Consider the following 14701-nt stretch of genomic DNA (forward strand, 5'->3'; position numbering starts at 1 on the left):
ACGCCCTGTGTGCCCCCAGTATGGGTGACGGGTCACTCCCTGTGTGCAAGCAGTGTGGGTGACGGTCACGCCCTGTGTGCCCCCAGTGTGGGTGACGAGTCACTCCCTGTGTGCCCCCAGTGTGGGTGACGGTCACGCCCTGTGTGCCCGCAGTGTGGGTGACGGTCACGCCCTGTGTGCCCGCAGTGTGGGTGATGGGTCACGCCCTGTGTGCCCGCAGTGTGGGTGACGGGTCACGCCCTGTGTGCCCGCAGTTTGGGTGACGGGTCATGCCCTGTGTGCCCACAGTGTGGGTGACGGGTCGCGCCCTGTGTGTGCCCGCAGTGTGGGTGACGGGTCACACCCTGTGTGCCCGCAGTGTGGGTGACGGGTCACGCCCTGTGTGCCCGCAGTGTGGGCGACAGGTCACGCCCTGCGTGCCCGCAGTTAGGGTGACGGGTCACGCCCTGTGTGTGCCCGCAGTGTGGGTGACGGGTCACGCCCTGTGTGTGCCCGCAGTTAGGGTGACGGGTCACGCCCTGTGTGTGCCCGCAGTGTGGGTGATGGGTAACGCCCTGTGTGCCCGCAGTGTGGGTGACGGGTCACGCCCTGTGTGTGCCCGCAGTGTGGGTGACGGGTCACGCCCTGTGTGCCCCCAGTGTGGGTGACGGGTCATGCCCTGTGTGTGCCCGCAGTGTGGGTGACGGGTCACGCCCTGTGTGTGCCCGCAGTGTGGGTGACGGGTCACGTCCTGTGTGCCCGCAGTGTGGGTGACGGGTCACGCCCTGTGTGCCCGCAGTGTGGGTGACGGGTCACGCCCTGTGTGCTCCCAGTGTGGGTGACGGGTCACGCCCTGTGTGCCCGCAGTGTGGGTGACGGGTCACGCCCTGTATGCCCGCAGTGTGGGTGATGGGTCACGCCCTGTGTGTGCCCGCAGTGTGGGTGACGGGTCACGCCCTGTGTGTACCCGCAGTGTGGGTGACGAGTCACGCCCTGTGTGCTCCCAGTGTGGGTGACGAGTCACGCCCTGTGTGTGCCCGCAGTGTGGGTGACGGGTCACGCCCTGTGTGCCCCCAGTGTGGGTGACGGGTCACGCCCTGTGTGTGCTCCCAGTGTGGGTGACGGGTCACGTCCTGTGTGCCCGCAGTGTGGGTGACGGGTCACGTCCTGTGTGCCCGCAGTGTGGGTGACGGGTCACGCCCTGTGTGCTCCCAGTGTGGGTGACGGGTCACGCCCTGTGTGCCCGCAGTGTGGGTGACGGGTCACGCCCTGTATGCCCGCAGTGTGGGTGACGGGTCACGACCTGTGTGTGCCCGCAGTGTGGGTGACGGGTCACGCCCTGTGTGTGCCCGCAGTGTGGGTGACGGGTCACGCCCTGTGTGCTCCCAGTGTGGGTGACGGGTCACGCCCTGTGTGTGCCCGCAGTGTGGGTGACGGGTCACGCCCTGTGTGCCCCCAGTGTGGGTGACGGGTCACGCCCTGTGTGCTCCCAGTGTGGGTGACGGGTCACGCCCTGTGTGTGCCCGCAGTGTGGGTGACGGGTCACGCCCTGTGTGTGCCCGCAGTGTGGGTGACGAGTCACGCCCTGTGTGCTCCCAGTGTGGGTGACGGGTCACGCCCTGTGTGTGCCCGCAGTGTGGGTGACGGGTCACGCCCTGTGTGCCCCCAGTGTGGGTGACGGGTCACGCCCTGTGTGCTCCCAGTGTGGGTGACGGGTCACGCCCTGTGTGCCCGCAGTGTGGGTGACGGGTCACGCCCTGTGTGCCCGCAGTGTGGGTGACGGGTCACGCCCTGTGTGCTCCCAGTGTGGGTGACGGGTCACGCCCTGTGTGCCCCCAGTGTGGGTGACGGGTCACATCTTATTCTCCTGCTTCCCAAGGACAAACCTCGGCAGTGACAGGTGCTGGACCGGAGGGGGGAGGAGTTGTCATGGTAACACACCTAACCACTCTGACGGCAGAGCATCACTTAACCATATCCCTGCCACAGACCTGCACAGCGTCATTTCACCCGTCCCCTGGCAGCCGGGACCCCCCGTCCCCTGGCAGCCGGGACCCCCCGTCCCCTGCCAGCCGGGACCCCCCGTCCCCGCTCAGTGCCCCGGGCTGTACCTGTCCTCACCTCTCCCTGGGCTCCGAGCTGGAGGTGTGTGCGGCTCTCGGCTGCCGCTCCGTGGCGAGCTGTGGGTACTGCAGCCTCCCAGTAGGGGGAAGACTCAACATTCTCTGGGTTAGAGATCTGAGAACATCCTCTCTCTGTTATTCTCCCTCCTTTCCCTCCCTCCTTTCCCTCCCTCCTTACTCATCCCGTCTTTTCCTGATTTTTTTATGCTCTTTATACATCATAACTTGTTTTCTTCTTATCTCCCTTTCTCCTGCTGCTTCCCTCCCTCTCTCTGATAAAATGTAGTTCTGTCCTTCCCCCTCTCCTCTGTTCCTTCCCTCTGACACCTGTCCCACCCCCCTTTTGTTACCTGTGTCCTTCCCTCCATCTTCTGCTTCCAACCCTCTCCCTGCACACACCTTCCCTCCAGTCCCTATCTGTCCCTCTCCCTGCACACACCCTGCCTGACCCTCTCCCTCCATGCACACAACTCCCCCCTGTCCCTGCCTGACCCTCTCTCCCCGCCTGTCCCTCTTCCTGCACACACTCCCTGACTGACCATCTCTCTCCCTGCACACAACTCCTCCCAGTCCTTGCCTCTCCTGCACACCTCCCCCCTCCTGCCTCACCCCCTGCACACACCTTCCCCCTCTCCCTCCCTGCACCCCCTCTCCCTCCCTTCACCCCCTCTCCTTCTCCCTGCACCCCCTCTCTCCCTGCACACCCTCTCTCCCTGCACACCCCCTCTCTCCCTGCACCCCCTCTCTCCCCGCACACCCTCTCTCCCCGCACACCCTCTCTCCCCGCACCCCTCTCTCCCTGTGCCCCCCCTCGCCCTCCTTGCACCCCCCTCTCGCTCTTCCTGTACCCCCTTTCGCTTTCCGTGCACCCCCTCGCACTCTCTGCACCCCCCTTCGCTCTCCCTGCACCCCCCTTCGCTCTCCCTGCACCCCCCTTCGCTCTCCCTGCACCCCCCTTCGCTCTCCCTGCACCCCTTTCTCGCTCTGCCTGCACCCTCCCTCTCGCTCTCCCTGCACCCCCCTTCACTCTCCCTGCACCCCTTTCTCGCTCTGCCTGCACCCCCCCTCTCGCTCTCCCTGCATCCCCCCTCTCTCTGCACCCCCCTCTCGCTCTCTCTGCACCCCCCTCTCGCTCTCTCTGCACCCCCCTCTCGCTCTCTCTGCACCCCCCTCTCGCTCTCCCTGCACCCCCCTCTTGCTCTCCCTGCACCCCCTCTCTCTCCCTGCAACCCCCCCTCGCTCTCCCTAAACCCCCCTCTCGCTCTCCCTAAACCCCCCCTCTCGCTCTCCCTGCACCCCCTCTCGCTCTCCCTGCACCCCCCCTCGCTCTCCCTGCACCCCCCTCTCGCTCTCCCTGCACCCCCCTCTCGCTCTCCCTGCACCCCTCTCTCCCTGCACCCCCCCTCTCGCTCTCCCTGCACCCCCCCTCTCGCTCTCCCTGCACCCCCCCCTCTCGCTCTCCCTGCACCCCCCCTCTCGCTCTCCCTGCACCCCCCCTCTCGCTCTCCCTGCACCCCCCCTCTCGCTCTCCCTGCACCCCCCCCCTCTCGCTCTCCCTGCACCCCCCCTCTCGCTCTCCCTGCACCCCCCCTCTCGCTCTCCCTGCACCCCCCCTCTCGCTCTCCCTGCACCCCCCCCTCTCGCTCTCCCTGCACCCCCCCCTCTCGCTCTCCCTGCACCCCCCCCTCTCGCTCTCCCTGCACCCCCCCTCTCGCTCTCCCTGCACCCCCCCCTCTCGCTCTCCCTGCACCCCCCCTCTCGCTCTCCCTGCCCCCCCCCTCTCACTCTCCCTGCACCCCCCCCCTCTCGCTCTCCCTGCACCCCCCCCCCTCTCGCTCTCCCTGCACCCCCCCCCTCTCGCTCTCCCTGCACCCCCCCCCCTCTCGCTCTCCCTGCACCCCCCCCCCTCTCGCTCTCCCTGCACCCCCCCCCTCTCGCTCTCCCTGCACCCCCCCCCTCTCGCTCTCCCTGCACCCCCCCCCCTCTCGCTCTCCCTGCACCCCCCCCCCTCTCGCTCTCCCTGCACCCCCCCCCCTCTCGCTCTCCCTGCACCCCCCCCCTCTCGCTCTCCCTGCACCCCCCCCCCTCTCGCTCTCCCTGCACCCCCCCCCCTCTCGCTCTCCCTGCACCCCCCCCCCTCTCGCTCTCCCTGCACCCCCCCCCCTCTCGCTCTCCCTGCACCCCCCCCCTCTCGCTCTCCCTGCACCCCCTCTCTCCTCAGACTGGCTCTCCACCTGCCAGTGAGCGGGCTCAGGGAGGTAAGGCGCTTTTCTCTTTGCTTGTTGGGGTTTGTTTCATTGGGAGGTGCGCTGCGGAGGGAGGTTCAAATCTCATATGCAGCCCCTGTCAGAAAGGGGAGGAACAATGCTCTGCAGGACTGGTGGAGAGGTTGTGCGATGCTCTGCAGGACTGGTGGAGAGGTTGTGCGATGCTCTGCAGGACTGGTAGAGAGGTTGTGCCATATTCTGCGGGGCTGTGTTAGAGGAGATGTTGTGCGATGCTCTGCGGGGCTGTGGTAGAGGAGAGGTTGTGTGATGCTCTGCGGTGTCTGCTAGAGGAGAGGTTGTGCGATGCTCTGCGGGGTTGTGGTAGAGGAGAGGTTGTGTGATGCTCTGCGGGGCTGTGTTAGAGGAGATATTGTGCGATGCTCTGCGGGGCTGTGGTAGAGGAGAGGTTGTGCGATACTCTGCGGATGTGGTAGAGGAGAGGTTGTGCGATGCTCTGCGGGGTTGTGGTAGATGAGAGGTTGTGCGATGCTCTGCGGATGTGGTAGAGGAGAGGTTGTGCAATGCTCTGCGGATGTGGTAGAGTAGAGGTTGTGCGATGCTCTGCAGCGCTGTGGTAGAGCAGAGGTTGTGCGATGCTCTGCAGGGATGTGCTAGTGGAGAGGTTGTGCGATGCTCTGCAGGGATGTGCTAGTGGAGAGGTTGTGCGATGCTCTGCAGGGTTGTGGTAGAGGACAGGTTGTGCAATGCTCTGCAGGGTTGTGGTAGAGGAGAGGTTGTGCGATGCTCTGCAGTGTTGTGGTAAAGGAGTGTTTGTGTGATACTCTGCAGAGATGTGGTAGAGGAGAGGTTGTGCGATGCTCTGTGGGCTGTGGTAGGGGATAGGTTGTGCGATGCTCTGCAGTGCTGTGGTAGAGGAGAGGTTGTGCAATGCTCTGCGGAGATGTGGCAGAGAGGTTATGCGATGTCTGCGGGCTGTGGTAGGGGAGGGATTGTGCGATGCTCTGCAGGGCTGCGGTAGAGGAGATGTTGTGCGATGCTCTGCAGGGCTGCGGTAGTGGAGAGGTTGTGCGATGCTCTGCAGGGCTGTGGTAGGGGAGAGGTTGTGCGATGCTCTGCAGGGCTGTGGTAGAGGAGAGGTTGTGCGATGGTCTGCGGGGCTGTGGTAGGGGAGAGGTTGTGCGATGGTCTGCGGGGCTGTGGTAGAGGAGAGGTTGTGCGATGCTCTGCAGGGTTGTCAGACACCCAGTAATTAGTCCCCACTGACCGCAGGTACATCACGAGAGTCGGAGCAAAGCGACTTTCAACTGGAGCTGAAAGCCTTCAGCTAATTAGAACAACTGGGACGTGTGTGTGTGTGTGTGTGTGTGTGTGTGTGTGTGTGTGTGTGTGTGTGTGTGTGTGTGTGTGTGTGTGTGTGTGTGTGTGTGTGTGTGTGTGTGTGTGTGTTACACTTACACTACAAGTGTGTGTGTATATATAGATTTATAAATAGATGTATATGGATATATATGTATACAGTAGATGTGTAGATATGTATATGTGTGGGTATGTAAATGTACGTGAATATATGAATGTACGTGAATATATATGAATATATAGATGTACATGTGTGGGTATGTATAGATGTATATGTGTGGGTATATATACGGGTGTGGGTATGTATAGATGTATATGTATGGATATGGTGTGGGTATGTATAGATGTATACAATATGTATATGTGTGGGAGTGTATATATATATATATATATATATATATATATATATATATATATATATATATATATATATATATATATATCCCCACACATATACATATTGTATACATCTCTATATATATATATATGTACGTACGGGTATGTATATGTGTGGGTATGTATAAATGCATATGTAAGCGTATGTATATGTGTGGAAATGTATATGTGTGGGAATGTATATGTATGGGTATGTATAGATGTATAATGTATATGTGTGGGAATGTATATGTATGGGTATGTATATGTGTGGGTATGTATAGATGTGTGTGTTTTTGTATATATATACATACATAATGTAGAGGTAGTTGTACCGTGTTAGCCGAACTTTAATCTTACACCCACACCAACCATTGGAATACACGCCCACTCCACACACACCTTTTGTAAAGCGCTGTATACACTGTGGGTGCTTTATAAATTTATATTTACACACACACACACACACACACACACACACACACACACACACACACACACACACACACACACACACACACACACACACACACACACACACACACACACACACACACACACACACGGATCATTTAACACCTCAAGTCGCGTGTGTGTGTGGTGTGGTGTGTGTGTATGTATAGATGTATATGTATAGATGTGTGTGTGTGTATATATATATATATATATATGTGTGTGTATATGTGTGTATATGTATGGTTATGTATAGATGTGTGTGTATATATACGGGTATATTTGGTATATGTGTGGGTATGTATAGATGTACGGGTATCTATATTTGTATATGTATGGGTATGTATAGATGTATATGTGTGGGGCATGTATAGATGTGTGTATATATGCAGATATGTATAATTACGGGTATGTTTAGATGTATATGTGCGGGCATGTATGTATGTGTGAATATATGCAGGTATGTATAATTACGGGTATGTATAGATGTATATGTACGGGTACGTATAGATGTATATGTACGGGTATGTATATGTGTGGGTATGTATAGATGTATATGTACGGGTATGTGTAGATGTATATGTATGGGTATGTATAGATGTATATGTGGTGGCATGTATAGATGTGTGTGTGTGTGTGTGTGTGTGTGTATGTGTATATATGCAGCTATGTATAGATGTATATGTATATGTATGGGTATGTATAGATGTATATGTACGGGTATGTATATGTGTGCGTATGTATAGATATATATGTGTGCGTATGTATAGATGTATGGGTATGTATAGATGTATATGTGCGGAGATGTATATGTACGGGTATGTATAGATGTATATGTGTGGGTATGTATAGATGTATATGTATAGATGTATATGTACGGGTATGTATATGTGTGTGTAGATGTATATGTACGGGTATGTATAGATGTATATGTGTGGGTATGTATAGATGTATATGTATAGATGTATATGTACGGGTATGTATATGTGTGTGTGTAGATGTATATGTACGGGTATGTATAGATGTATATGTATGGGTATGTATAAATGTATATGTGTGGGCATATATAGATGTATGTGTATATATGCAGGTATGTATAATTACGGGTATGTATAGATGTATATGTATGGGTATGTATAGATGTATATGTACAGGTATGTATAGATGTTTATGTACGGGTATGTATATGTGTGCGTATGTATAGATGTATATGTACGGAGATGTATAGATGTATATGTACGGAGATGTATAGATGTATATGTACGGAGATGTATAGATGTATATGTACGGGTATGTATAGATGTATATGTACGGAGATGTATAGATGTATATGTACGGAGATGTATAGATGTATATGTATACCTCTCCTATCTGTATACAACACTGAGGGGACCTCTCCTATCTGTATATAAAAATATTTTTATCTGCCTCTCTCTCATCTGAGAGTTTCTAATTTTCTTCTCCCCCCCTCTCTCCTCTCTCCCCCCTCTCTCCTCTCTCCCCCCTCTCTCCCACCTCTCTCCTCTCTCCCACCTCTCTCCTCTCTCCCACCTCTCTCCTCTTCCCACCCCCCCCTCTCTCCCACCTCTCCACCCTTCTCTCTCTCTCTCTCCCCCCCTCCTCTCTCTCCTCTTCCCCCACCTCTCTCTCCCCGTTCTCCCCCCTCTGTATCCCCACTCTCTCCCTCTGGGTCACTTCATGCCTCTGGAACACGTCATACGCTTGCAGAGCTTTGTCTCCCCCCTGCCAGCCGGTGCTGAGCTGCCCGGGCAGATGGTGCCAGCGAGTATATAAATGTTTAGCTCTGTTTATACATGTGCACGTCTGTGAGAGTGTATGTGTGTGTGTGTGTGTGTGTGTGTGTATGTGTCTCTCTCTCTCTCTCTCTGTGTATATGTGTGTGTGTGTATGTGTCTCTCTCTCTCTCTCTGTGTATATGTGTGTGTGTGTGTGTGTCTCTCTCTCTGTGTGTGTGTGTGTGTGTGTGTGTGTGTGTGTGTGTGTGTGTGTGTGTGTGTCTCTCTCTCTGTGTATATATGTGTGTGTGTGTGTGTGTATGTGTCTCTCTCTCTCTGTGTATATGTGTGTGTGTGTGTGTGTGTGTGTGTGTGTGTGTATATATATATATACACATATACATACACATACAGAGAGACACACACACACACACACACACACATATATATTGTGACAAACGCCCCTCTTTTGTAGCACTGATGTCTGTCTGGGTTCTTCCCGACACAGTCTTCTAGGGTTAATTATACAACAAACAGGAACATGCAAAGTATTATGCTGCTTAACTCAGGCTTCTGCCTGCTTTATTTTCATCCAAGTAAGGGACTGCAGCTTTAACATGTGTAGGTTAGAGGCCCTCAGATATTTTCATTCAGCGGTTTACTCATATCAGTGTCATAGCATTTCACACAGTGTCACTTTTAAGAAATAAAAACCAAATCATATAAAGAAATCCTATCCCTTTCAGGGATCTAACTACACATCAGAATCAGCCCCTAACTGCGAACTAACTGGGCCAACTAACCTGGTTCCCCAGCTTAAAACAATGCCCTCTCATTTAGGGTCACTAAATACAGCACAGTCTTTTAGCAACAGCAATAAACATTTGTTTTGTCTTATCTGTTCGTGGTGGGAACACGGTCCCAAGTGTCCAGGCAAATCCTCTGGTACTGTGATACTTGGAGGGGCCGTCCACCCCGAAACTGGAAACGGGAGCAGCGATACCCCCAGCCTCCAGGCTCTAAGGAGAGAGAGTGAAATGCAAAACCTCTCTGCTCTAAATACCTGTGCATGTGATTAGAAGAGCAGGTGAAGGAGAACTAGAGCCATTGTAATCTGTGGTCTGGGTTTTCCACCCAGCAGCCTGAGTTAATGGGAAGCTGTGGAACGGATCATTTTTAACTATTCCTGCACTTTCTGACCTAAAACGGGGCAGAAAGCTGCCTAACATCTTTGGACTATGTCACATATCCCCCTCCCCAGCTCACACCTACTGGGGTGAGCGGCCATGGACCTCACTGCGGTGAGCGTCCTACCTGAAATACTTGAGCTAACTCCTCAGTACAATATTAAACATTCATGACACGAATATTAATTTATTTTTTTCCGCGGCAATTATGGTCAATAGTTTTCGTCATAAGAGACTATACTTGGCAAACATATTTTGTTGCTCTCTATTAGGGAACTATTTTGAAAAATAAGTGTCTAGCACACATTCTTATAACCCAGGATATGCTAAATATATTCACAAAACCAGACAGTTTCTATCACCTCCCTGGGTTTTTCTACTCTAGAATATGAACCTCATTATATAATTTTTTTTTTTTTTTTTTATAAACTACAGCCTTGTAATCTTAAGGGCCATCAACCCTGTATAATAATTTGTAGTTTTACCTACATTTTCAATGAAGAGAAAAAAAAATACAACATTGCAATATTTACAAAAATGCTTTTCTAAAGGCATAGTAGAGCACATACTGTAGTAGTGACATAGTCCTCTCGTATAACATAAAAATCGGTCAGTTCCCAAACATTTTTCCTTTTTTTCCTTGACTTCCAGTCCATTACATCCTCTGACTTTATTTCAACGCCCGCTGCAGCCTGCAAATGACTGGACTGTTTCTTCAGCCACTGACGAGACCCTCGGACCGGATTCTCCTTGGCTCCACAGTGTGGTCCAGAGTGGCGAGATCTGGAACTATTCAGGCGCCGTGTTGACCTTCGTTGCTTTTTCTTTTCAATCTTTGATTTCCCTTTTGGGGCCATTACCAGGCCTTTGGGTTTTGGAGACCTTGTTGCCTCTGTATAAACGTAGTCCATATTAACAACGTCATCAGGATCTGTCATCAAGTTTGTGTTTTCAGGAACTGCCACCCACTTGGCTAAAACATCTTCTGTGGTGGCCTGGGTGTGTTCACTAATTTGATAATCTTCTGGACAACGTAAATGAAATTGAGGATCTGGATTTTTGAATCCCAGATCAGGGAGTATATTCTCAGTATTCTCAGGAGGGTGCCTATCTGTTTCTGGAATAACAGCAGCACAATCAAAGTCAATTCTTTCTCCTTCCTCTTTGTCATCAGTGAGGGCATTGACTTTAAGTGTATAGGAACGTACAGCTTGCTTGGTTAGGAGGTAGGATTGATAGCCCGACTGAACCACTTTAGCAGCTTCTCCCATGTCCTGGTAGCGTCTTTGTTGCTGTCCTTTATTTCTTTTTCCACTCAGTACGGCTGCTAATTCAACTTCTTTGGAGTTGAGTCGCGATTCCATGTCCGTCATCTGTTTCAGAGCAAAGTTTAACTCTGTTTCCTTTTCTCTATTCTTGACCTGCAGCTGCAGGTTCTCCTCTCGGGTCTTGTCCAGCTCCAGCAGCAGCCGGGCCCCCTCATTTGCCGTGTGGTCCAGCTGCTTGTGGATTTCGGCCATCTCGCTTTCATAGCGCAATGTCAGGCAGACCACCTGACGGACGGACACCTCCTCCCTTTCGGCGCACTGTATCTCGCCATCCGCTTCTGCAGCTCTTCCTGCATAAATAGCTTTTCCTGGATCAATTGCTTCTCCACTTTTCCTGCTTGGTGAAGCTTCTTATCACCTTCACTGATCTGGTCAGTCAAGTCTGAATTTTTCTGTGTCAGAATTACATTCTCTCTCTTTACAGTCTCTAAATTACTCAGGGCATTCTCACAGGTTTCCTTCAACATTCCCAGCTCTGTGTTCAGACCGTGGCCCTCCAGGCGTGAGTTTTGCACCTCTGTGCTGAGCGCGTGAACCTCTTGTAGAGCCTTCCCGTCTTTCTGTTTTAGGATAGCAATCAACTTGTCAGACTTAATCTGTTTTTCCTCCATGGTGGCAATTACGGTGTTGGCCTTTTCCAGCCTAGTCGTCACCTCTTCCAGCTCACTCCGTAAGAGAGACTCTGTTTTCTTCAAAGCCTCGTGCTCCTGTAAAGCTGGTAGTATACACCTCTGTAACTCGGCGTTCGCTTCTCGCACCTTATTGTTAGATTCTTTCTCCTTCTTCCAACATTCTCGCTCCTTCATCAATCCCTGCCACAGGACTTCATAATCATGGCGGGCAGCTTGGAGTGCAGAAACCAAAGCCTCTTTATCCTGGTTCAAGGATTCAGCTTCCCTTTGCTCCTCCTTTTCCTTTGCCACTGTTCCCGTGACAATTCTGCCGGTCACTCTGGTCTGCAGCCCATCTCGGCGCCTTTCTGACGCATGTCCTGACAGCGCAGGTTCAAGTGGTTCGGTCACTTCCCCTGTGACTTGAGGAACAGTTTTCTTTTTCTTCTTCTTTCTTTTTGCTTTATTAGCTCCAGAGATATCAGTGGTACTGGGTACACACTCACTGGTATCAGCTTCCACATCTTGCTTGCACTCACAGGGCGTTGCTTGCTTTTGCAGCTGTTTGTCTTTGAAAATTTTGGGGCACACATCTTCCATGTGACCTACTTCACGACAGGCCCAGCATACTAAATTCATCTGTGGGTACGGCTCTCTTCCCGGGGCCACATACGAGTCATCATCATCATCATCATCATCATCGTATGGCCTGAAGGGACACTGTTTTTCATGATTATGTACATTACAAAACAAACATTTCATGTCGGCCATTTTAGAAACCCGGCAGGGACAATTTGCTAGCTGCAATTTCACTCACTTCAGCAACTTGCATACAGCACTTGCTAGCTGCAAATTCACTCACTTCAGCAAAATGCATTAGCTTTACAAACAGCACTTGCTAGGTGCAATTTATTTTTTCTTCAGCAAAACATTTTGGTTTTCTGTTTGGGTTCAGGGTGCTATTGCATCCACACCTCGCACATTCTCTGTGTATGCTAGAAGCACAACTGATATACACAGTGGGACAGACTTCACTCATAGCATCTGTACTTTAGTTCAGCTGGGCGGCCATTTTAAACCCCCGCATTTATTTGCAAACCCACAGACATTTTAGTGTCGACCCGCATTCTCCACCATATGTGACAAACGCCCCTCTTTTGTAGCGCTGACGTCTGTCTGGGTTCTTCCCGACACAGTCTTCTAGGGTTATTTATACAAAAAACAGGATCATGCAAAGTATTATATTGCTTAACTCAGGCTTCTGCCTGCTTTATTTTCATCCCAGTAAGGGACTGCAGCTTTAACATGTGTAGGTCAGATATTTTCATTCAGCGGTTTACTCATATCAGTGTTATAGCATTTCACACAGCGTCACTTTTAAGAAATAAAAACCAAATCATATAAAGAAATCCTATCCCTTTCAGGGATCTAACTACACATCAGAATCAGCCTCTAACTGCGAACTAACTGGGCCAACTAACCTGGTTCCCCAGCTTAAATCAATGCCCTCTCATTTAGGGTCACTAGATACAGCACAGTCTTTTAGCAACAGCAATAAACATTTGTTTTGTCTTATCTGTTCGTGGTGGGAACACGGTCCCAAGTGTCCAGGCAGTTTTACTCTGTGCCCAGGACATACTTGAAAACGAGAGGTAACTCTCAATGTATTACTTCCTGGTAAAATATTTTATAAATAAATAAATAAAGCCAGCCCACCTGTAGGACTACAAGCAAAGCTTGCCCACCTGTAGGAATACCAGCAAAGCCAGCCCACCTGTAGGACTACCAGCAAAGCCAGCCCACCTGTAGGACTACAAGCAAAGCCTGCCCACCTGTAGGACTACAAGCAAAGCCTGCCCACCTGTAGGACTACCAGCAAAGCCTGCCCACCTGTAGGACTACCAGCAAAGCCTGCCCACCTGTAGGACTACCAGCAAAGCTTGCCCACCTGTAGGACTACCAGCAAAGCCTGCCCACCTGTAGGACTACCAGCAAAGCCTGCCCACCTGTAGGACTACAAGCAAAGCCTGTCCACCTGTAGGACTACCAGCAAAGCCTGCCCACCTGTAGGATACCAGCAAAGCCTGCCCACCTGTAGGATACCAGCAAAGCCTGCCCACCTGTAGGACTACCAGCAAAGCCTGACCACCTGTAGGACTACCAGCAAAGCCTGACCACCTGTAGGACTACCAGCAAAGCCTGCCCACCTGTAGGACTACCAGCAAAGCCTGCCCACATGTAGGACTACCAGCAAAGCCTGCCCACCTGTAGGACTACCAGCAAAGCCTGCCCACATGTAGGACTACCAGCAAAGCCTGCCCACCTGTAGGACTACCAGCAAAGCCTGCCCACCTGTAGGACTACCAGCAAAGCCTGCCCACCTGTAGGACTACCAGCAAAGCCTGCCCACCTGTAGGACTACCAGCAAAGCCTGCCCACCTGTTGGACTACCAGCAAATCCTGTCCACCTGTAGGACTGCCAGCAAAGCCAGCCCACCTGTAGGATACCAGCAAAGCCTGCCCACCTGTAGGACTACCAGCAAAGCCTGTCCACCTGTAGGACTACCAGCAAAGCCTGCCCACCTGTAGGACTACCAGCAAAGCTTGCCCACCTGTAGGATACCAGCAAAGCCTGCCCACCTGTAGGACTGACAGCAAAGCCAGCACACCTGTAGGATACCAGCAAAGCCTGCCCACCTGTAGGACTACCAGCAAAGCCAGCCCACCTGTAGGACTACCAGCAAAGCCTGCCCACCTGTAGGACTACCAGCAAAGCCAGCCCACCTGTAGGACTACCAGCAAAGCCAGCCCACCTGTAGGACTACCAGCTGGGGTTCTAACGAATACAGAGAAAACAGCTGCAATAGCACCTCCCGAGGTCAGGAAAAAAAATACACCTGATAGCCCCAAAATGGAGGACAAGATGTGGCATTCCTGAAATTAACCCTACCCCACGGAAGAGTGGCCCTTCCGGTCATATGAAGATATGGATGAGGATAAAGACATCTCTTATGGGAAACCCAAACCGAGTCACACCCACAAAATGCCCCAAGAATGGTGGGGGTGCCTGAACTCGGTACACACCGAACAGACAGGTCTCTATGACCCTGAATATTCCTGCCAGCTATTGCAAGAAAAGCCTGGCGGATACAGTGGAGCTGCTGAAGTTTCATATAAAGACGGAGACCCCAGTATTCCTGATAGGACGGAGTCGTTAAAAACAAACAGGCGGAAAAAGAAAAGCGGTTCTTCACTTACCGTGGAAGGAACAGACACGTCCGCAGATCTCACAGAGAAAAGGGGGACCGAGTTGCCCTGCAGCCTA

General features: G+C 52.1%; 1 protein-coding gene across 1 annotated transcript in view; it reads left to right on the forward strand.

Annotated features, from left to right (window-relative positions):
* The first annotated feature begins 4270 nt into the window (after positions 1–4270).
* The window catches only part of LOC142486529 (caM kinase-like vesicle-associated protein), a 60897-nt gene continuing 50466 nt past the window's right edge, over positions 4271–14701 (forward strand). Inside the window, exon 1 of the mRNA XM_075585109.1 lies at positions 4271–4360. The gene's annotated coding sequence lies outside the window, so the exon portion shown is untranslated. The remainder of the gene's footprint in view (positions 4361–14701) is intronic.

The sequence above is a fragment of the Ascaphus truei genome, unplaced genomic scaffold, assembly GCF_040206685.1.
Source record: "Ascaphus truei isolate aAscTru1 unplaced genomic scaffold, aAscTru1.hap1 HAP1_SCAFFOLD_934, whole genome shotgun sequence".
NCBI lineage: Eukaryota > Metazoa > Chordata > Amphibia > Anura > Ascaphidae > Ascaphus > Ascaphus truei.